This window comes from Neopsephotus bourkii, unplaced genomic scaffold (assembly GCF_033783945.1).
Source record: "Neopsephotus bourkii isolate Nb327-2 ecotype Australia unplaced genomic scaffold, CSIRO-AGI_Nbou_v1 NB_1433, whole genome shotgun sequence".
Lineage (NCBI taxonomy): Eukaryota > Metazoa > Chordata > Aves > Psittaciformes > Psittacidae > Neopsephotus > Neopsephotus bourkii.
Genome location: NW_026901910.1, coordinates 4,256,859 through 4,278,674, shown reverse-complemented (window position 1 = coordinate 4,278,674; position 21,816 = coordinate 4,256,859). Strand labels below are relative to the sequence as shown.

At 44.3% G+C, this 21,816-nt stretch overlaps 1 long non-coding RNA gene across 1 annotated transcript in view; it reads left to right on the top strand.

Annotated features, from left to right (window-relative positions):
- LOC133220436 (uncharacterized) overlaps positions 1-18,758 on the top strand; it is a 35,601-nt gene extending 16,843 nt beyond the window's left edge. Inside the window, exons 2-3 of the long non-coding RNA XR_009727725.1 lie at positions 8,200-8,315; positions 17,099-18,758. This is a non-coding gene — a long non-coding RNA (uncharacterized LOC133220436). The remainder of the gene's footprint in view (positions 1-8,199; positions 8,316-17,098) is intronic.
- Positions 18,759-21,816: the final 3,058 nt, after the last annotated feature.

Here is a 21,816-nt window from a genome sequence, read left to right as displayed (position 1 = left end):
CAGAAACATGCATCACGAGTTGTCCCATGAGCATCAGTAGCACTGTTCATCGTGCTGCCCTGCCTCATTTACCAGCACAGGTAGACCTGTGGTTTCTGCAGGCTGCTGGGAGGCTTCACACTCAGAATTTATTTGCTCCTGACAACCTCTGCAGTATTCCCTTCCAAATGCTGCTGTCAGGGTCCTGTGCTGATCGTGTGATGTAGCCAAATATCCATCTTCTTGCCATTCCCCAGCACAGCAGGGTCAATAATTAAAGTCCTTTATTCTTATCCCTGACATAGCCCAATAGTGGAAGTAATTGGAGGCTCCCAAAGGGCACGTGGAAGTCTGAAATGGCTGCAGGTTCCATTAATTTCCTGTGTGTCATCAAGACAGGTGCAGGATGAGCCTAATTAAGCTCAGAGGTTCACAAAATGGAAGGAGCTGATTTTTTTCCCCTCTTCCAAAAGGAGTTCCCTACCAGCAACATCTGTCTGATAGGTTTAAAGGGGAGAGGAAAAGAGATGAGAAATGCTGGACAATTGGAAACTGCTTGTTAAGGTTGAAAACAGCAGTGTCAAAGTCCCTCATGCCTGATATTCCCATCAGGGTGACAGGGCTGCTTCTGAGTTTGCAGCCAGTTTAACTGCAGACAGCTTCTGCGGCCCAAATGGACTGAAATGAGCCATAGGATTTTGGAGGTACCTTTTGCTGTCCCCCCCACTGCAGAAAGGAAGGGAAAGATCAGTGGTTATCCCAAAGTTTCATCAGAAAGTTCTCTTTCCAGGTCTGATTTCTGTGGCATTGACTCAGAGGCTTAGGAGGGAAAAAACAGAGCAAAACTGAAACTCCAGGAGTGTCTAGACTTTCCCTCTGCTTGGAGCACTGACAGATGAAGATTTGTCTTGCTCTTGGGATCTATATATCTCTAAACCAGGACTGTAAATGCCCCAGCCTGATATTTAGGGACATTTTTGTACCTTAGTATATAATCTTAAGTGTAATATGATATGGAAGATGATGCTCTTTCATCTGAAATGATCTTTTAAAGGTCATTTTTCTGTCTTCCTTTTAGTCCTCCCTGCAGTTCTTATTTTCTGGGCTCCTTGTGAAGATATAATGGTGGTGTCTTGTTCAGACTCTACCTTGAAAGGAGCCAGGTTGTGCAGGTTGGTTGTTGCCCTCCCTGCTTCCCTCCCTCTTTCAAAGCTTCATCACTCTGCTGGATAGAAACCTTCCAATTCTCAACCTAAATATGTTCATGGAAACCTTATGTATACTCATTTCCCCTTACATATAGCTATGCCTGTTGTCAATTATTTAGCATTTTGATCCTAGTTACTACCTGTGCATGATTTGTGATTTTTTTACTCTTTTAAATATATATATACATATATATACACACACACACACACATCATGCTTCCTTGCTTGGTCCTTTTAGCGTGAATCGAATGGGCAGTGTTCTGAGCCTGCATGCAAGGAATCTGGAGCAGGGGAAAGCAAATGGGGAAAAATCATGTTCTCAGGTGAGACATCTTATTGTGGATGCAAGTGCTCTGCTGTCCTATTGCTGCTACTCCCATCTCTCTTGTTAGTTCAGAGTTCATGTGTGTGTTGCAGTAACAGCCCTGAAAGAACAGAAAGAACAGCAGCAGCATCTCTCTGAGCAGCCTGGCCACCCCTGGAGAGAACTATGGGATTCTTTCATATAAGCCCTTAATTAATGAGCTCAAGCAGAGAAGTAGCAAGTTAAAGTGCCCTCCTAGCATTTTGTTTGTCAAGGCCCATGAAACTCTCTAGAAATCCAGTAATAAGATGTGAGTTCTTCTTTCTTTTGCTTTGAGAGTTTTTCAAGACATAGCTGATACAAAATCATTTGTTAGCAATAGATCCTCATGGTCCCTCTGCTGTCACCAAAGCAGGGAATAGTATTCTGATCTGAAGGAGCCACTAGAATGTAATTTGAAATCCTGATGTATGAGAGCAGTCCCTAGAGCTGCAGCTAGCCTTCCCTGCTGTGAGTATGCAGCCATGCATCCTCAGCCCCTTGGCATCCAAGCTGCTGTTCTTTTACATCTCTTCTCTGGCCCACGCTGCAGTTTATTTGCCTTGAAGATCTGTGCATAGGGAATAAAAGGAGCCTGTATCCCTGCCACCCCATGGTGGTGAGTGCTGCATGCTCGGACTGCACGCTACAGTGAGAAATCAGAGAACACCTTGAGATACCTCATCCTACAGTCACATGCCTGGAGCTTGGAAAGCTGGGACAGCAGTACAGCCTTTGTCTTGTTGTTACACTCTTTCCCAGACATCTGCCAGTGACCACCATTAGAGACCAGGAGTGGGATAAATGGATGGTTGTCTCATGTTATTTGTTGATGATATTAGCGCAACCAGTCAACTGTAACCTCTGGGCAGATAAAAACCTTGCTCAAGCAGCTGTCTGGGAGAAAGCAGCCACTGAGGTGTTGCCAAATGCTTCTGTTTCCTTCCCTGTAGTTGTCTGAAGATTCTTGTCAGCTGCAAGAATGAGGAAGGGGAAAGAGTTTAATTTGCACCAAAATGATGTTCAGTACCTGGGTCCCAGTATACCTTACCAGCACAGATGCTCCTCTGCTGTTCTCCCTCTCTTGAATGGCTTTCAGAATTAAATTGGGAATTGGGTGTTTCACAGTATTTAGAGCCTATTTTGTGAGGAAATGAGCAGGACTTTCCCAGGGCTATGTGAGTTGAATCCACACCTTTGTCATCTTTGTTTCCTTAGGTGGTGTAGTGCCAAATGTCCCTCTTTTCAGCAGTGTCTCTACTGTGCTTGGCTTGCAGCCTTCAAGTGGCTGCTGCCAATCATCCCAATCCCTCAGTGAGTCCAAGAATTCCCACTCACGGGCTTACATGCTCACAAACCCCTCAGTGGATGCCTCGCTTGATGAATGCCAAAGTTTTGCTTTACTTGTGAGATATTTAGCGAAATAGTTTTGTTTTGTTGCTCTCCAAATCTCAGTGTGCACTGTGAGGTGTAGAATAGAGGGAGAAGGGGAGGAAACACCTTACCCCCACAGGAGAGCAGTGACAAAGGCTTTGGTGTGAATGCAGGTCAGCTGTTTGCTTTCTACACTACTTTTCCATATGCCGAGCTTAGCAAGCAGGGTTAATCCAATAGAGCCTTGTCCTACTTATTTAAGGAGTGGAGAAGCTGAAACATGCAGCCCGGCCTTCCATGGATGCCCTTGTTTCTATCAACCCTCAGCCCAAATCTGTTGGTCAATCCCCTGTTGGTTTTGATGTGATCCCAATGTGCTAATATTGAAGCCACATCTTCAGAGACCTCCCAGTCAATCTCTGGAGCTTTTGTCTCCCTTTGAGACTTCTCTTTTTGACTACGTACCTTTGTTATTTCTGCATGGGTTGAAGCAGTGGATTGCTTGTGTAATAAACAGAGGGACATACAGTATGGGAGACATCTGCTCTTAACACCTTCATCTCTTCCTTTTAATTCAAACGTTCGGGCTAAGCATAACAGGTTTTCCCTTCTGAGCTCATGCTATGGCTCAGCCACTTAAGAATGTTTGCTGGCAGCATGACACCTTCCAGACACCATCAAAGATGCCAGGTGCACCTTTGGTGGCCACAGATGGGATCAGACATAAGAAATGTCATCAGGCACAGACCTTTTCCTTCTCCCACCTGAGTCCTACATTAAAAGTCCTCTTGTTCAAACCTGAAAGGTAACAGCAGGCCAGCCCTGGTCTCTGCTGAGCCAGTGTCTTCTGAGCAAAGGGAGGGACTGGTTCTGCTGAGCTGACTTTAGCTTTGCCCTTTTCACGTTGCATTTAGCTCAGCAGGGTTTTAAGTTTTTGTCACTTTTAGAGTGCCTTGTCTGAGAGACCTTTGTCAAATCCTTCCTCCCTAGTCTCTAGAGGATTGTGCATCTGCAGAGTATGTGCAATGGCAGGAAATAGCCGGGAGGAATGGAGGGAGCAGCTCAGAAATGGGATTGAAAAAGAAGGTGGGAGAATGGGATTTCCCAGCCAAAGCTACTTACTTCTAGAGATTGAACCAAATTAGTTCCTCTTCATTTTACTGAAAGGCACCAAAGCACTTCAGCCACATGTGCTATGCAGCCAGAGAAAAGATAAGATATTGGTAGTGCATATCTTGAATGAGTGGGTATAAGGCTCTGAACAGGAACAGTCCAGCACAAGTAAAGGCGAACACGCAACCCAGAAGGGCAAAGAACAGCTTGAGTTTTGTTTCAGCATTTCAAAATGGAGTGGAGAAAGGGAGATGTATTTCAAAATCTTCAACATTTCTAAGCAAATTCAGCTTGAAAACCCATTGGAGGACGGATTCCCTCCTGCAGCCAGCTCTAGAGAGGTACTGTTTGTTCTGAGGATGACTTTTTGTAGGTCTCAGCCCATGTCGTCTTGTTCAAGCTATAAAAGGACCTAACAGATGGGTTCATGAATACATTTAGCTCAGACATGAGCAGGTTTTTATAAGCAGTGATGTAACAGGAATGGATGAAAAAAACCTAACCAAACCCTGGTTTTAGGTGGAGCTTGGCCAGCTTTCAGAATGGAATCGTTTTGCTTTGGTGCTGATATTTGTGTTTTATCAGGTGAAAAAGTGGAATTTCAATCATCTCGCAAAGAAACAACCGAGACTATTATTCTAAAACTCCGAATCGAGACATGTCATCATTGTCGATATTCTTTTACACCTCCTGGCCAAAATTAACACAGTTTCACAACATATTTTGATTTTGGAAGAATGACATTTTCAAACGGGAAACAGTTCCATTCAAGTCCTCATTCATTTGATTCGGAGTGAATTTTGGTGGCAGTTTGATCCACTCTGCTTTCTGTGAATACTCTGTGATTGCAACTTTCTGAAACATGTTTATTGGCAACACGCTATGCCGAAATAGTTTCTACTGATAAATCTTGGTCTAAAGCTTGTCAGTTCTGAGTGTCTTGGAAGTGTGTTTGGAGCAGCTTTGATTCTTGTCTGTGGTTACACGGCATATTTTAAATCCCTGATTGGATAAGCATAAATCAGAGCATCAGATTTCCTGTATAAATGTTTATGATTATGAATCTCAGACTTTGTTTTTCAGTGATGTATCCGCTTCAAGCCCCGTGCCTAAGACACTTTTCCCCCAACAATTCATTTACTATGATTCTTAAAAAAGAACAGCAAACATGAAGAGCCTCTGGGCACTTTAGAGCTTTTAGCCATTTTCTCTCACGGTCTGCATTTGTTTGTTACTTATACCTGTTGTGCTTAATTTAAATTGAGATCACAAGTGCTTTTTAGCAGCACTTATCTTACTATGTGTATACACAATTCCCAGCATAATAGGAGCCTAATCTGGATAACATTTTTTTGGTGTGCTAATAAATAATGACAATGCTAAAACAATATTGCATCATTACTGTAACGGATATCAGACGAGCAGTCACCAAGATGAGGCACTATCTTATTGCCTGGGTATTCTTACAGTTACTTAACTTGAAGAAGGTGCTTTCTAAAGGTTTTCTTTAAAAAGTTGTCCTTAATTTATTATAATTATTCATCTTTCTGACAGAAAGATATATAAGGTTCTGTCACTTAAATGTAAGGCTGAATGTTTTTCATTCAAGAGTGGAATTAGGGATATTTTTTCCTCTGTCGCTGTCATCACACTCAGATTGATGGCTTCTTTATTCTGGGACTTGCAACACCAAAAACTACTGCTGTAGTTGCTGAGGACAGAAAGCGTATCATTCCCATTAGGGCCAGGAATGAAATTATATGAGGGCATTCCCTTCATCAACAAGGTGCCATGGATAGGAACAAATCCCTCTGAAATGAAAGGGAGTATCTGGGCCAGCTTTTCTGAGCTTTGTACCAAGTCTCTTGTGCTTAATGTGTAGCCTAAGGTGTGAGTCTATATCCCCTTTAAACCTTTTATACTAAAGATGTATGTTCTGCCTCTGTGAACATTCCCTCTTTTGGGACAATCCTAAAGTCTCTGTAATACCTCACACTCATGAATTCCACTGCCTAATACTGCTGTATGTGAGAAGAGTGTAGTGTTTCCTCCTATCAGTTTTTAATGAATAGCCTTTTAATCTAATTGGATTCCTGTATTATGAAAAGTAAAACCAGGAGCCTCCAGCTGACCTTTTGTGCCATTTATTGCCTTACATGCCTCTGTCATGTTACCTTTTACTCATCTTCTTCCAAAACGAATCTAGTCTTAACATTTTTAATGTCTTGTAATACAGAAGCTGTTGCAGTCTTCACATAGTTTTCCATATGGGTCTTAGATCCTCAGACCTGCAATAGGTCTAAACAAGCTGATGTCCTAAACAAGTTGTTAACACTGAAAACTATGGCAAGCATCTAATGAAAATTATATAGGAATGCAAAGAGTTATTCCAGCTTTCTGGATCGCTATGATGCCATAGATGGTCTTTCTGGTAGTCTTACAATCTAATACACTAAATCTTATTAATAAGCATCTCCTCAGTTGAAATCAATAATGCATGGCATTACCTGACATAAATGAAGATCTGAGAGTGGCCTATGGCCACAGATCAGCTAACAGGGAGCTATCAAACTTAAAGTGCTTATGTACTGGAAATAAAGGCCTATATGCAACTTTGCTCCAGTGCTTTCAAAGACAAATATTAGCTGAGTGTTTTACCATAGCATAACCTAAAGGTCAAGCTTAATGTATCCAAAACCATTTCTTCTTTTGGTGAATGCCTCGCTGTTATTTCCAAAGTAAGAAATTAAATTGCCCTTTCATTTCCCCCTCTGCATCTACAAATCCTTAATAATAGCAGCAAAATACAGAGATTCATGGAACTAATTTGTGACTTGTTTTCCTGGCAGGAATGTTCTTGTCCCAATACCTCAGAACAGCATTCATTGCACTCCCTGTTCTCTCGTTCTATTCCCAGTGGTCTGGTATTAGAGGTCCTTCTAGTTTAGACTGAAATATATTGTCCTCAATTTGCATTTTAGACTGGATGAACCTAGTGTATGAAAGTTATTCCAAATTTAACCATTCACAATAAAGTCAATGGAGTTAGTCCAGATTTCTAATGAGATAATTGGTATTCAAGCCTGGCTATTTTCCCAGACAAATAGCCTTAGAAGATCAAACCATTGGTATACCAGAGCAGTATCTACCTCCCACAATAAATTGCTCCAGATGCTGGAGGGGAAGTCACCAGTGGGTAATTAGGACCGTTTGCTCATAGGGAAAGTGTGTTCCTAACATACACCAATTAGAGGCTGGCCTGAGTGCTGAGATTAAGGGTTTATATCCCTTAAAGTAGGAACAAAACCTGATTACTGAGGTCTATTCCTTGGTCTTTCAGTCATCTTGAGGCTTACTGCTAATTGCATACCATTTAATTGTCTTGTATTATGTGTAATTCATTTTTTTCCACCAATCAATACTGTAATTCAGATAAAAGATTGGGAATCAGATCCCAAGCTACAGAAACTTTATCATTATGCTATTGATTTCTGTGGCATCACACTTAGCTTTAGCAAATGAATATCTTGTCCGTATCATGGAAAAATATGCTGATATAAAATAGAATAAATGAAAACAGTAGAAATTGCACAATGAATTTAAGTAACAGTTAATACATTTTTTGTGTGTCCTTTCTGATCCAAACAGGAACTGTTGCATTGTAGGAGCAATCAGCATTTGGCATACCCCCAAAACCTGTAACACAACAGCAAACTAGAGCCTTCAGGACTATTCATGGCTCTTATTCATGTAACCATGGGCATAACTGTGAATATATGTGTGTGAAAGTGCTATGTGTATGTCTCTATTATGTATGCATCATTATCAGATCCCGACGAAACATTAGGAGACTGCCTTTATTGCTTTGGTCACTAATTACATATAAGTTGATTGCATCAATCAGCTCCCTGTACATCCAGCTGAGGCCAGTTTGTAGCTATTTACATGGTGATAGAAAGAAGAATAGGAAAACAGTTAACCGAGAAAGCCTGTGATTACTTTGCTTAGCACGCTGCAAAGGTATACTTTCCTTATGTGCCTGTTCCATTGGTGACTCCATAATTCTGGCATGCGGATGTATTCATTTCCTCTCCAGGACCTTGTCCTCGCTCATGCAAACCAATCTATACTGACTTAAAGACATGAATCAATGCTTGCATATGTGCTTAATACCTGCTCCAGGTTTCTAGGAATGCTCCTGAAATCACAGTCGTTTCATGCAAGGAACCAACAGGAATTAATGGCAGAACTTGGACTTTAATGCTGTCACATGTACCCTCCCTACAGTCCACTGATGAGTGAGCACGTACACACACTAGACTTTTATACGATACATATGCTTATACACACAGCACAGAAGCCTGATTTTACATTCACACTAAAACTGAGCCCAACCTGGAATCCAGTCTTTGTACTGCCACAGGTTGTCAACAAGGCCTTGGTCATGTCATCTTGTGTCTTCAGGGCTTTGTTTCCCAGTGATAGTACAATGTCCTGTTCCTTATACTCCTTAAGGAAAAGGGTCTTTTCCTTACCCATTTGTAATATGCTTCAGTATAAAGAGGCCATAGTTTTAGCTTTGCAGGTGTTAAAAATGTGCACCAACCCTTCTGTTTGCCTGAATTCCTCTGCCCACTGTGGTCTCCAAGCTGAGCTCTCAACTACAGCATAGGGACCCATCCCAGTACTGAAATGCTTTGAGGTCCCATTGGCTCCTGCTCCCCTGTTGAAACACTGAAAGAATTATTATGTTGTGATTTTAAAAGGAAATTGAAAATTCCCTCTTTACTGCCTTCTAAATGAACCTTATAATTCCTTCTCTGTCTGTTAGTGACACTGTTCAGTTCTCTCCCTGTCAAAATACAGTGGCGAAGAGCAGGAGTGCAGTCAGTGGCAGGAAGGATTTATCACCCTGTCTCCTGTGATCGGCCAGACACCTGCCTGCAATCGCCTGTCATGCAGAATATGGGGCATAACCCAGTTGACAGGCTGAGGAGCAGCCTGGGATGTCTTGTTATTGCCTTCCGACTTGCTCTGTAATACCCCCTGTTTGGGGCTTGCATTTGCTTGCTTCTTCCTCTGAGAAAAGACTATTATTTAGATTTGGAAAACTCATTACAGCGTTCTTCTCTGAATTACAGGGTTAAGAAAGCATTTAGTACTTTTCTGTAGAACGGGCTCCTCTTTCATATCCATTGTACATCTCTTGAGTTAGCCTGGTTACTCTTGCATACAGAATGAGCATCAGCTGAACACACCACCTGGATATGATCAGTGTAGATTTTCAGTTTAATATGACACAGGACCCTGGATTAGAAGAAATCATCTGCCTTATCAGATACTGCAAGCATGCAGTCCCATAACAAATGTGTCCACAAGCATTGTGAAAATCTCTGTATGCGCAAGTCTTGGAAGCGTTTCCCTAGGATATGAGTACTCTAGGATAATAGAGTTAAAACAAACCCAAAATCTCCCAAGCTAAAGTAACCTGAGGGAAGAAAGCAAAACAGATCAAGGACATACATTTCCTAAGTCACTGAAATAGCAGGGAATTTGTTAGGCAAAAACAATCCTATGTGGGATTGAACACTCAGGGGTTCTTGCCTTTCTCACCATTCATTCATAAGAATGCAGCATGGGACGGGCTGGAAAGCAAGTGTGTCGTGGCATTTAAGTTATTAAGGAATGCAGAAGTGAGTTCTGCAGCCCTGGCTGCCTTGACCTTGTCTTTCTTTCCTATTTCCTCGGTGTTCCTCTTCTGAGGCATGAGCACCACTGAATTTGGTGGAAGACAAATGGGACCCAGTTGGTCTCTGGCGTGATGCGCGCTGTGATGCATGAGCCGGGATAACGCGAGCTGCGTGTGCTGCGCGGAGCGCTGTCAGCGTGGTGTGTGCTGCAGGGCTTGGCTTCACAGTGGGAAGGGTGGCAGCCGCCTGTGTCTCTCAAGTCTGGAGGTTAACAGTATGATTAAAATATTAAGAAAGCAAGAGTCATCGAAGTGAAATATTGTGCCCCTGCCAGCATAAATCCCTGTGCAGCTCCTAGTAGTATTTGACAGTTTCCTCCAGAGATCACAGCCTCTATCTCTGCAGGGGAAGTCACTCGCCAGGATAGCAAATGGAGCTAGTCAGACTCATTTGCTGCTCCCTCTGCCTGCTTATGCCCTGCTGCAGTCCACTTGGCATCTGCTGAGTGAGTCCGGGGAGAGGGCTTTATCCATTCTCCTTGCATGTGTCAAAGGTGGGAAGGTCTGACTCGCACCAGAGGCTGGAGAGGAGGCTCCTCTGCCCCACAAACCATCCGTTCTGCCATAAGCTCTCTGTTTCAGTATCACTCCATAGAAAACAGATAGAGGTAGCTATGTGAAATCCCTGTTTGTGTCCCTGGGACACTGTCTGTGAGGCTAAAGCTCTTCTCTCACCAGAAAGCATGGGCTGGAGACGGTGAGGTGATCTGAATCATGAAGGATGGTCTCAGGACCCAGATTCTCTTCTCCTCCACTTAGAGATGTGTGGGAAATGAGAGCTTCCTTAGTTATTCATGTGTCCTTTGTCACAAGGAGTTAAAGTGCTAAAGCAGGCTTGAAATCTGGAGTAGTCCCCAAAGTACACTCCTAGCTTTGATGAGGCAAGGGTTTAAAAGAGAAGAGAGGTAGGGAATACCTGAATACAGAGGTTTCAGGCCAAGTTAGATCTCAGTGCTGTTGGAGTTGGTGATGTTGTTATAACGGGATTACTGTAGTGAGTTAAGTATCTCGCTTGTATAGTGGTTTTGTTTAGGAGCTTTAGGGGTAGTTCAATCCCTATGGTGATCAGAGAGGAATAAGTGCTCAGAAGGAAGGTGGTCTTCTCAGACAGCTTAAATTAAACATGCCCAGAGATAAAGAATGAACACAGGCAGAAATGAGGCAAGGAGCAAGGGTAGTTTATCACGATGGGCTAGAGATGCAGCCCCCAGGTAAAGCTGCTGCTTCACTGGTTTCTTTGCAAGGATGTTTTTCTGGAGCTGTGAAGGGGAACAGGGATTTGGCTTTGTGCATGTTTGCAGGTTGCTTCTTTGGACCATGAGAAAGCTCAAAAATGCCAAACAAATGATATAATAAGCGTCTTAGGGCTTGGCAGCACTATGTCTTTGGAAGACACATCAATAACTCAGCAGCCAAGAGGTAAAGGGAGGACAGGAAATGAGTAAACCAAAACAGCTGCCTGTGTCAGCCTGGCTGGGGGACTTAACTTCACACCAACACTCCTGATTTAATCCGTAATTAAAACTGCAATTGAAAACAGGGTTTCCTGAGGATGGGTGGATCCCATAGCCATCATCACATCCTCTTTGGAAGCAGCAGATTCAGTGCTCAGCCCCTGCCAGTGCTTCACCAGCAAACAGAAAATTACAACCAATGTCTTAGTTCCAAAGCCCCAAGGCAGGGATTTGGCCAACTGGCAGAGCCGAGCAGCGGTGTGGCTGGCCATAGGAGTATGGAGCCCAAACAGGAGCAGGTGCTTGGATGAGCAGGATGGAGGTGGAGGTAACGCCAACACAGCTTTTGTGGTAGGGCTGCTGACCTCGCCTGGCATAAGCTGCAGTCAAATCAGGCCTAGAGTTTATTTAAGCACTGCTGAGGTCCCATTCTGTTTGCTGAGCAGAGCAGGAAATGAGGCTGGCAGGAGGATGCAGTGGAGGAAGGAGCAGGGCTGCCTGTCTGGCTTGTTAGTATAGGCTTGATGTTCTGGAGCTGGTCAGAGGGAAAACTGTGCTTCTGAGCTTAGTCTTGGCTTCTATGTGCTGATCAACGGTGCTGCTCTATTGCACTGAGCTCTTCTGCTGGTCTTTCCCTTCCTCTTGGAGTAGTTTTTCTCATCCTCTTTCTTTCCTTCTACCATTCCCTGCTTAGACAGCAGTGGCAGGCACTGGAAAGGAAGACAGGTTGAAGTGCCTGAGGCTCTATGAAGCCTCTTCCTGATGTTGTCAAGAGAGGAGAAGCGAGAGCTGACAGGGTCTGTCATGGTGAGGTACATCCACTGTGACAGGCAGTGCCTCTAGTCCTCCTCTTTGGGAAAGCAGAGGGAGGGATTGGCAGGCTTACACAGCGCCTGATGTGCCTGACCCATCAGCATCTCCTCTTAGGAGGGGTGGAAAACCAGGAATGGCCCCTTGAGGGTTGGAGGGAGGCAGGAGCCAGCAGCAAAGCCTCTGCCTGGCTGCTTTTCCTTGCTTACACAGAGCAGCAAGCACACAAGTCCTTGTATTCACTGCCCCGCTCATCCCTGTGTCCAGGTGAGATCCGGAGGTAGCATCTGCCTAACTGGTGAAGGCAACAGGTAAAGCCTGAGAGATAGTGGTGAGGCCAAGTGGTTCACTCCAGTATGGAGCTATGGTGCCTGCAGGATGTGCACTGGCCTGAGAGCGGAGGGATACAAGCTCTTGGTTTTGCACCCTTGGAAAGCAGCCCTGATTTCCAGGGAGCTGATGGCATTAGTCATGAACTGCTCATTTTCTACCGGAAGAGATAAATCATCGCTCCCAGGAAATTCCATCTTCTCTGTTCCTGCCTTCCCAGAAAAAAAACCCAGGCAACAAAACCTGTAGCGTTCAACACTTAATGCTAATGCTAGTTTGAGAGCAGGGTATGCAGATGCTGCTCTCAGCAGTAATGGGTATCTAAGAGGGTTTTTTTAAGGACCCAGGACCTCTCTGGATTTAACTCAATATTATGGGCTCTAAATATGATACAATTTTGCTCATAGAGAAATTGCAGCCTATTCTGGGTAGAAAGTGGGTTTTCATTGGTAAATGTGGCCTCTTCAGATCCGTGATTCTACTGTTCTCATAGCCATACTAATACTTGTTATCTAAGGATGCTAAAGCGTCTGCATTTCAGTTAATCAAAGCTTATTTTGCAAAGGCACAGAGGGAGGACATGGCTGTGAGAGGGCTCCAGGTAACTTGACTGGCAATGCACTTGGCTACATAACGCTCTAACTCAAGCAGGGTCCAGACACTGGGGATACACATAGCATCACAGCAAATAAAGACAGATGTCACAGAGAAGGTGTTTCTTTGATCCTCATATGGTCTAATTGTAACTGAATACTTTTCTAGGGGCTTTTCTCCTCTGCTTTCCCCAAGCCCCAGCTGCAATCTCACTTTAGCAAACTGTGTCTCAGTATACAGTTATCCCTTCCTGTCTGAAAAAGTCTTAATTGGTTGTGAATAATACTGTATTAACTCTCCTGGCTGGATCAAAAGGCTCTTGCATGCCTCTCCCCCATCCCCATCTCCATCTCCATGGAAGGTTTTGTTATCTTGTGTATAAGCAGCAAACACAGGCAAGAAATTTGCATATAAATAACCTGCCAGCACAGAAAGGCAGCAAGAGGCACCTGGTACCTGCTACTTTTATTACTCCCAAAAGAAGGAAGGTGCAATCAGGCCACTGCCATAGGTCTCTCTGCTGCATCCCAGATTCACCCCATCCTGACCCTATAAACTGCAGTATTACTGTATAGACTAAGAGTTTGGAGATAGCTGGTTGTGGATGAGAACACAGGCTATCAGAGCCAGAGTGGCACATCTCACCTGTGGGCATTGGGATTAGCAGGAATTTAGTGGGGTGATGGAGACCTGAACCCCATGACTGCAGATTGTTGGGCTGATGCCAAGGGCTGGGTATACAGGGAAGAGAAGGATATGAGACAAAAAGCTCTTTGCCCACAATGTGGGTGCTGAGGGGGTGACCTTGGCAGGCCAGGGAGGAAAGGAGAAATTAGGAGGGCCTGGGGTGGAGGATAGAGCAGGAAATCAGTAACGTCCTAGACAGGGATGATAACAGGGAGAGGCAAGAAACATCAGGGTTACTAGCTCAAAGGGGCTGTTGATTCTGGAACAGGCTGGGGAGGAATCAAAGGGGAGATGAAACGTGTTTGCAAGGCATACGAGGCTTTCTTCATTTCACGCACCCCCACTTCCTTGTAAATGGATAATGGAACAGGAACAACTAATATAATGTCAGCCAGGGCTGGCGTGCACGTCTCAGCAAGAAGAAATAAAACCCAGGCTAATCTGGCTAGACGTTCAAACACATTCCTGCCCCGATTTAACAAGTGCACGCACACATAAAAATCCATGATAAAAACAAAGGCATTAAAAGAGAATGTGATGAACTGGTGAAGCAAATAGTGACCTGCCTGCAGATAGGAAAGAGGGCAGAAGCACAACAGAAGCAGGGAGTAGAGCACCAAACATTGTCCAAAGCGAAACTGGGGGTGAGTCAGTCAAAGAGCTCATCTCAGGAGGAGCTGAACCACACTGATGAAGTCTCCATTTCTCCCTGCTGTTTTACAGTCACTGGGTGAGGATGCTGTGCCAGAGGTATCTCCACGGGCAGGGCTGAACCTTGCTCTTTATGCTTACAATACTATTTAAGGGGCAACCCAAATTCTCCTGCTCACCTGAGTGGCTCCCCCTGTTTCTGAGCAGTGTGAGTCCAGCCCTTCTTAAATGGCACTGATTTCCTAGCAGTGCTGTAACCCTTCCTCCTCTCAGTGAGGCAAGGGGACTTGACCAGTCGTGCATGAGACACTTGCACATCCTGTGTTGGCATCTTGGAAGTGCATCCAGGCATTTCTTACTCCATGGCTCATACAGCCCTGAGACCAGGGGCAGCTTTTACCTGGCTAAAGGTCTGTGATCCCTGTCAGAGCTTTACTGCGTCTGGTCTCAAGGCTATACCAGGGAAAAGGGGTGAAAGTCAAAGAGGACATGAGCTCTAAAGAAAGCTCTTATGTTGACTAACCTTCAGGGCTTGTTCCTGAGCACTTCTTGCTGTTATCCAGATGGGACTCGTTCCAAGTGGATGTTAGTGTAATTCCTGAGGGGTATTAGCAGCTCTGGATCAGCATTTTAATCTTCATTCAATTTCTTGTACGGCCTCTGGGGACCATCTCAGAGCTTTTAGAAGAAGGAGCACTGGGAGATTTAAAGAGATGAAGCGAAGGCAAAGACTGAAGGGACTGGTTGTGCCGACTGGGACATGCTGACCCCCAAAAGGGGAACTTAAACAGAAGTTTTCTGAGCAATGTGACTGTGTGCAGGGTGGCTGGTAGCTATTATCAGAGTGAGGATCATGCTGTAAGAACCCGCCTAGCAACACGAAGTGCAGACACAGCTGTACGTGCGGCCAAGCCCCCCTGCCAGCTCCTGCATTCTGCACTACTCAAGGAAGAAAACTCCATGCCTTCAAAAGCAAACCCCAGGTTGTCCTAAATTGGCAGGAAATGACTCATCCCACAAATGCAGTCTCAGAGTGGGAGTGCAGCATCCAAGTTCTTATCCAGGTATGGCTGTGGGAGCACGAGAAAATCACTTGGAGTTCTGTGGGGCAGTGCTGTCAAGACCGCAGATGCTCTGCTTGTTCTGTGTTTGTTCCAAGCCCTTTCAAGTGTAAAGAAATACTAGTGCTTGTCGTCTATAAGTGAGGCCTCTGCTCTGTGCTGATCATTCACAGTCCACATAGAAAGGCTGTCTTGGGACAGCAATACTCAGATTCTGCTCTGCCTGCACAGTGCAGCCAAGCAGCAATAGGCTCAGTTTGACTATCTCCCCTGTCAGAGTGGTACTATACAGAGAATTACACAGCCAAACACTGACTGACAGGCAGCTTGGGCAGCACTTACCTGGGGTTCACCGAGGAAGTCATAGCTTTGGGTATGTTTTTCCTATTGCCTGAAGAACAAATACTTAAGCTAGAGCTTCTGGTATTTAGCCTTAACAAAAGGCTGGCTTTCTTTAGCAGAGCCCAAGAATTCTGCTCTATCTGTTCCTATTTTACATAGTGCTAAGAAAAAATGCATAAGAAATGACAGAGGAACAAACCGAATCCAAAAATAATCTCCTGTCCTTGTTTTTGTTCTCTTACTGGATCCCTTTGGCTGTGTTGTTTTACAGTGGCTGACGTTCTCTCATGGGCATAATCATATTGATTACATTAATATTATTGTGTAGGATTAGCAGTGTTGTTCTGGTGCTTGGGAAAACAAAGGCAAAAAAAGCTCTGCTGGACCAGGGGCAACCGAATAGAAGGTTCTAGTAAATAAAAAACATGGGTCTGTATTGGTCTGGCTTCTCTAGGGGGGACAAAGGGGTGATGGATGTAAACAGACACAGCAAATGTCGAGGTCTGTGCGGTAGAGCAAGTCAACCTGATTCCCTTTCATTTCTGCACCTTTGCTTCCCTTCCTGTGTGCCTGCCTTCATCTTGCTGTATATAAATTTTAGTGTATCCCCAGCTCCCACCTTGGTGCTTCTATTCCACCAGGGAGTTTTCCCATCAGCATTGTAAAATGCCTCATTAGGAAGGAAGAAGGCAGAGCAGGCTTTGCTCAGACGGAACCTGGGGGTGTGATATTGGCTTTTCTTTTGCTGTTCCTCAACTCAGATGCACTAGTTTCATCCATGATATTTTGCTTGAGTATCAGTCTATTTGCTAGTATATCAGTCCTTCAGATAGGGTGGGATTTGTATTATTACCCTACCCCCTGAACATTGAACTGAATGACCCTAAAGGCAGTCTGTCCTGTTTCCCCAACACAGAAAGACTCACACGACCCAAGCTAATACGTACCTCTCAGTTTCTTTACTCTCCCTCTTTATCAATCTGTCAGACACTGAGCTCATGTTTTCAACACCCTGTTGCATGTAAAGGAGTTGCTCAGATTTGCCATGCTATAGATGCATTAAAAAAGCTTGATCTGTTTGTCTAGGGGATGTAAATGTTTCTCTTAAGAGGTTCCATGCAAAACTTAGTCCACTTTTCTCCTTCTTTCTTTCCTCTGTACTGGACTGAAAGAGTTGATTTCATCACATTTCATTTCCTTGATTTTTCTTTTCTTATAGCTTCACCTCCACAAATCATGTGCGTAGCTTGAAAATGAAGAAGAAACACTCTCTAGCTCCCCCCTTGTACTTCCATTAGAAATTCTAAAGGCTCTATAGCCTTAGAGAACAGCCTTTTTAAAGACATGAAAAAGAATTGCTGATTTATTTATTATTTATAAATCTCATTATATTTTAACTCCAGGGGGTGGCAAATATAGGATAGACTCCTTCAAACAACACGTGGGCCCTCCAGTGGTGCTCACCATGTCTCTGCGCCAAAGAAGGTAGGAAAACAGTGGTCCAAGAAGTAATGTGAAGGAAGCAAAGCTAGGCTGGTGCTTTATAGAGTCCCCAGCAAGTTACTCAGGAAGTGTCACCATAAAGAGAGCTCTCTTGCTGCCCCAACACGAGTTGATGGAGCTCGTGCTCTTGGCTAACAGAGCTCTCTACCCATTATACAAGATAGTAGGGACCTGGCGTGGACCTCTAGGGTGCTGATGTAGCAGAAAATGAGCAGAAGAAACAAAGGGCTGAGACCAACATTGCTGCTATAAAGATGCAATATTGTCCTATTATGGGACAGAGCTAGGTATATAATACAGTGACCAAGATTTGCTGCCTCTGCTTCCAGGAAAACAAGCTCTAACTTTAAGGCAATGGGAAGAAAAAGATGTTTTAGACTGCTGTGGCTTACGTCCTTCCACACCTCTGCTCCCCATCTATATCCTTGGGGGGGGACACATGACAGGCTTCAGTCTGTTTGCACCTCTTTTACTTTCTTCTGTTGTCCTGCTGAGTGAGCAAGGACAGGGGGAGCACAGAAACGAAGCCATGGGTTTAAGTCAGGACTGAAATCTTATTTGAAAGGATTTGCTCGCCGTTTCATTTTTTGTTCAATGTATTTTTATTAACAAGTCTATTCAATCAGAACTGCAACTCGCTGCCTCCTGCGCCTGGAAGGATCTGTTCTCAATGTAATTTGTCAGCTGGATTCCTTCCCAGTCATGCTGCTGGTTTTCCTCAGCTCATTCTGAATCCCCCTTTTCTCATCAAAAGCAGATACTTCCTATTGTGGGGCACAGGGACACCAATCATCATTTCTGTCCCAGGCACACACAGACATACATATATATGTATACACACGTCCCCCTCTTCTTTCTTTCTTTTCTTTCTTCTGGTCTCAGCTTTTAATTGAGTTTACAGTTACTCCCTGACAACGTAAGACATGAAATTACAATCCCATCATCTACTTCACAGCAACCGGTTGGGAATGTTGTCTACATGGGCAGTTCCCAGCTATTACGGGTGTAGCAACAATGGCAGCAGGAGGATGCAATGGTAGCTTTTGTTTTATCCCCCAAGATGTGAGGACTGAGGGAGTTTCTGCCCCTAGATATGTAGAGGGGAGACCACCCTGTGGAGCACCCATCTTTGTAAGAGGAAATGGGAGCTGATCTGAAAGACAGAGCTTTTAGCAGGAGTGATGTATTGAAACTGCTGTTTGGAGCTACAGGATAAGGGGGAAAAGCCCAAGCAACGTAATGACTGCTGCTCTTTGCTGTGCAATAGGAAGGTTGTTAGGAGGAGGGCAGTATAAAACCATGTCTAGTATAGATGCCCAAAGCCTTGTTATCCTGTGCTTATCCATCATTCCTAGGGTCCTGTTTAAGCAGCAGCAAGACATATGGCACCCCTGTCACCATGCTGATGGCAACATAAATATAGTCCTGAAGATACATAGAGGAGACTAGTGCCTTGCTGATTTTATTTCCAACATCCAGCCCTTGAAGCCTCCACTGTTTCCTGGGTTTAGGGGTTTTGTGATGACTGCAGACAGGGGAGCTTTAAGAACTGGCAGTTTTCTGCTCATTGTGATTCGCTATCACAATTTTGATTAAACTTTTTCAGAACCCTACTCATTACCATAATTTGGGTGGATTTATTCTGTGTCTCAGCAATATATCTGATTATTTATGGGAGCGCACGGCCGATTACAATTAACATTGATGAATGCAAAGTTTTCTGGAAGAAGGAGAATAATACCCCCTCCCTTTGCCATAATTTGTAATGCAGGTTAGTTTAGTTTGGGTGCAAATAAATAGAACTAGGTCATAAAACATCCTGACTCAAGGCAATGGGAGAATCTTTGCATTACACCATCAGGTGGTGTAAACCAGAGTAACTTCAACAGAATTGCACAGACTTGATGCAGTCTAGTCCTTTATCCTTAATCTGGTCTCTTCTGCTTATCAGAGCTTTACTGGATGGGGGTTAATTTATGACAATATTTAGGTGGGTGCTAGCACATGCACACCAAAAGGATGGGGTAAGAAAAGTATCATCATTGGAAATGTCCACAGCAAGCAGAGACTGTGGTCTCCAGTGAGGCTTTGCCTGGGGAAGCAATTCTCTATCCAAACTAAATGAGATATCATCTTAACCTCAAAAGAGAGAAATCCTGTGCCTGAACACAGTGCAGCCTTGAAACTCAATAATACCCGGAGAGGTTTGCTGTTGAAATTCTATGGCAAGGGGAAAGACAGCTTCTCCTGAAAGCTCACTAAAGCACCCCACCAAACCCAAGTGCCACTCATCCCTTCCAATAGGACATGGTTATGCTTCCCCGACTAACAACAAGCCTGCATGTGCTTTCAGGTTCAGCTGCCTTATTCAACCCTCACCTAAACCTCACCACTGCCTTCTGAGCAGAGGGTTTATTTACCTGAGGAGAGAACGTGGCCAGTTCTGCTGGTGCAGAGCAGCCTGCTTCAAGGTCTGTCTGCAGATCTGCAGCTGGCTTGCAAAGGGGCAGAACAGCAGGTCGCTTCCCCCTATATGAGCTATAAGGGTGGGCAATGGCACTGAAACCCAGCTCTTGAATCAGATAGTTGCACGGCTCAAATTTGATTGCGTGATGGAAACCAACTGTGTGTCCTGGGCAGCTCCATAGTCTTCTGCCTTGTGAGAAACAAGGCATCATGTCTTGCTTGGCATGAAGGGGATGCTAAACAACCCCTGCATGTTATTGTCTTGTTTCTGCTGCTGTACTGAGGATAAAGTTCCTGCATGGAACGTTTTATCAGCTGTAGTAAATGTTCATTCTTTATTAATTCTATTTGGGATCAATAATTGATGCTGCTGCCTCCTTTACAATCCCCCTATTACAGGTTTAGTACTGTGCAGCCTAAAACTTGCATGCCAATTACAAGGTTATCAGTCCCCTGTGACATCCTGCTGTTAACAAAGCAGGGCAGGTTTGCTTCTAACCTAAGGGCGGAAAGGTTTTGTGGTCTCTTATCAGCCCCTTGAGCCAGTGCAGGTCCCTGAAGCAGCTCTTAAAAATCAAGGTAATTTGCATGCTGCATTTTAAAAACCAAATAGGCCAAGACTAGGGAGCCAGAATTTCCTTAGTTTCTAGGCATTAGCTCCTCTTGTGTTGGTCCATGGCACATCAGGGTTCTTTCTTGGCTGCTGTTTTGTCTAATGCATTAAGCAACAGGAGAGAAACCCTAAGCTTATAAGTTTATTTCTGTACCAGACACGATGCCAGGATGCGATCTTTGTGCCAGCAGCACAGCCCAATCTCAAGCACACCACTCGTGGCTGTTGACCCTGCTGTGGGTAAAAAGTGACTTTCAGAAGTTCGCAGGGTATCAGATAAAAGCTCAGTTAATGCCACACATCCCAATAGGCCCTTTCATGCCGGAATGGCAAATGGATTTTGCACATGCTGTTGAAGCACGCTTGCTTCTCTCCCTCAGATGTAGATGTTATCGTCCTTCCACGTGGCAGGGAAACAGGAAAGGAGTTAGAGGAAAATGTTCTCAATTCATCTCTTTTCAGATCATTTAATTTTTGTGCTGCTTTCTCACAGCTTCCTCCTCCCCTCTTCCCCTTTGCCCTTAATGAAAATCAAGTCATCTGGTTTGATAGAATTCAGTTTTACTTTCGAATCTGTGAAGATGCAGCAGCAATAAACCCAACCCTGATACTGGGACAGATATTCAGCTGTGAGGAAGGTAGATGTAGCTGCTCAAATCTGTGGAGAAGAGAACTCAGGTTTATCCTAAAGGCTTGTTCAGGCATTTTTCTCTCTCTCATTTGTTATGCTTATATCATGCTTCGGGGGTAATCCCCCAACATTCTTTGCTGAGCATTCATGTTAGTTGGTGTGGTCCTTGGTACTGAACCTGCTGCTGGGCCGGGAGCTTACTGATTTATGACCACATCCCTACTAACATGCTTGGAGCTATAGTGGTTGGCCAACACCCAGCTCACAAATCCAGCTGAGAAGCTGTCATGCCAAATGCCTTGCATCGATTACGGAACTGGCGATTCTGTGGCTGCATCCCAAAGTCTGCTCCTCCTGAGCATGTCTTGGCTTCTCTGCAAGCCCCTAATTTATCTGAGCCATGAAGAAACAGCCACATTTGCTCCAGGTTTGCTGCAGGGTTGCTTACTTCATGTTGCACAAGCACAGGAGACAGCTCATGTATGATCTGATTCTCTTCCCCTCAGCTTTGTCTGCATGTGGAAACAGCAGCTCACTGAAGCTCTTGAAACATGGATAATCCAAGTCACTGTACAACCTGCTGGATACTCCTCCTGCCTCTGTTGTATTTCTCATATCCTACTGATGTTTCCACTTGAATCTACAGATTCTGCCAGTGATATTCTTTCCTTTAGCATCCAGTAACTTCTCTTTGGATTGCATTGTAGTTGCCTAGTTCCTGCCTCAGGTGATCCAACAGATCTATGGACTGAATATGGTTTTCTGTCTTTGCCCCATATTTGAGCTCTGCATCATATTTGAGTCCATAGCATTAATCGCATTAGAATTGCCTTGGCCATCCTCAGTCTTTGCAAATAGGCTCCTCCTCACTTGGGCATTCCTTTCTCTTTGGTTTTGCCTACCAAAAG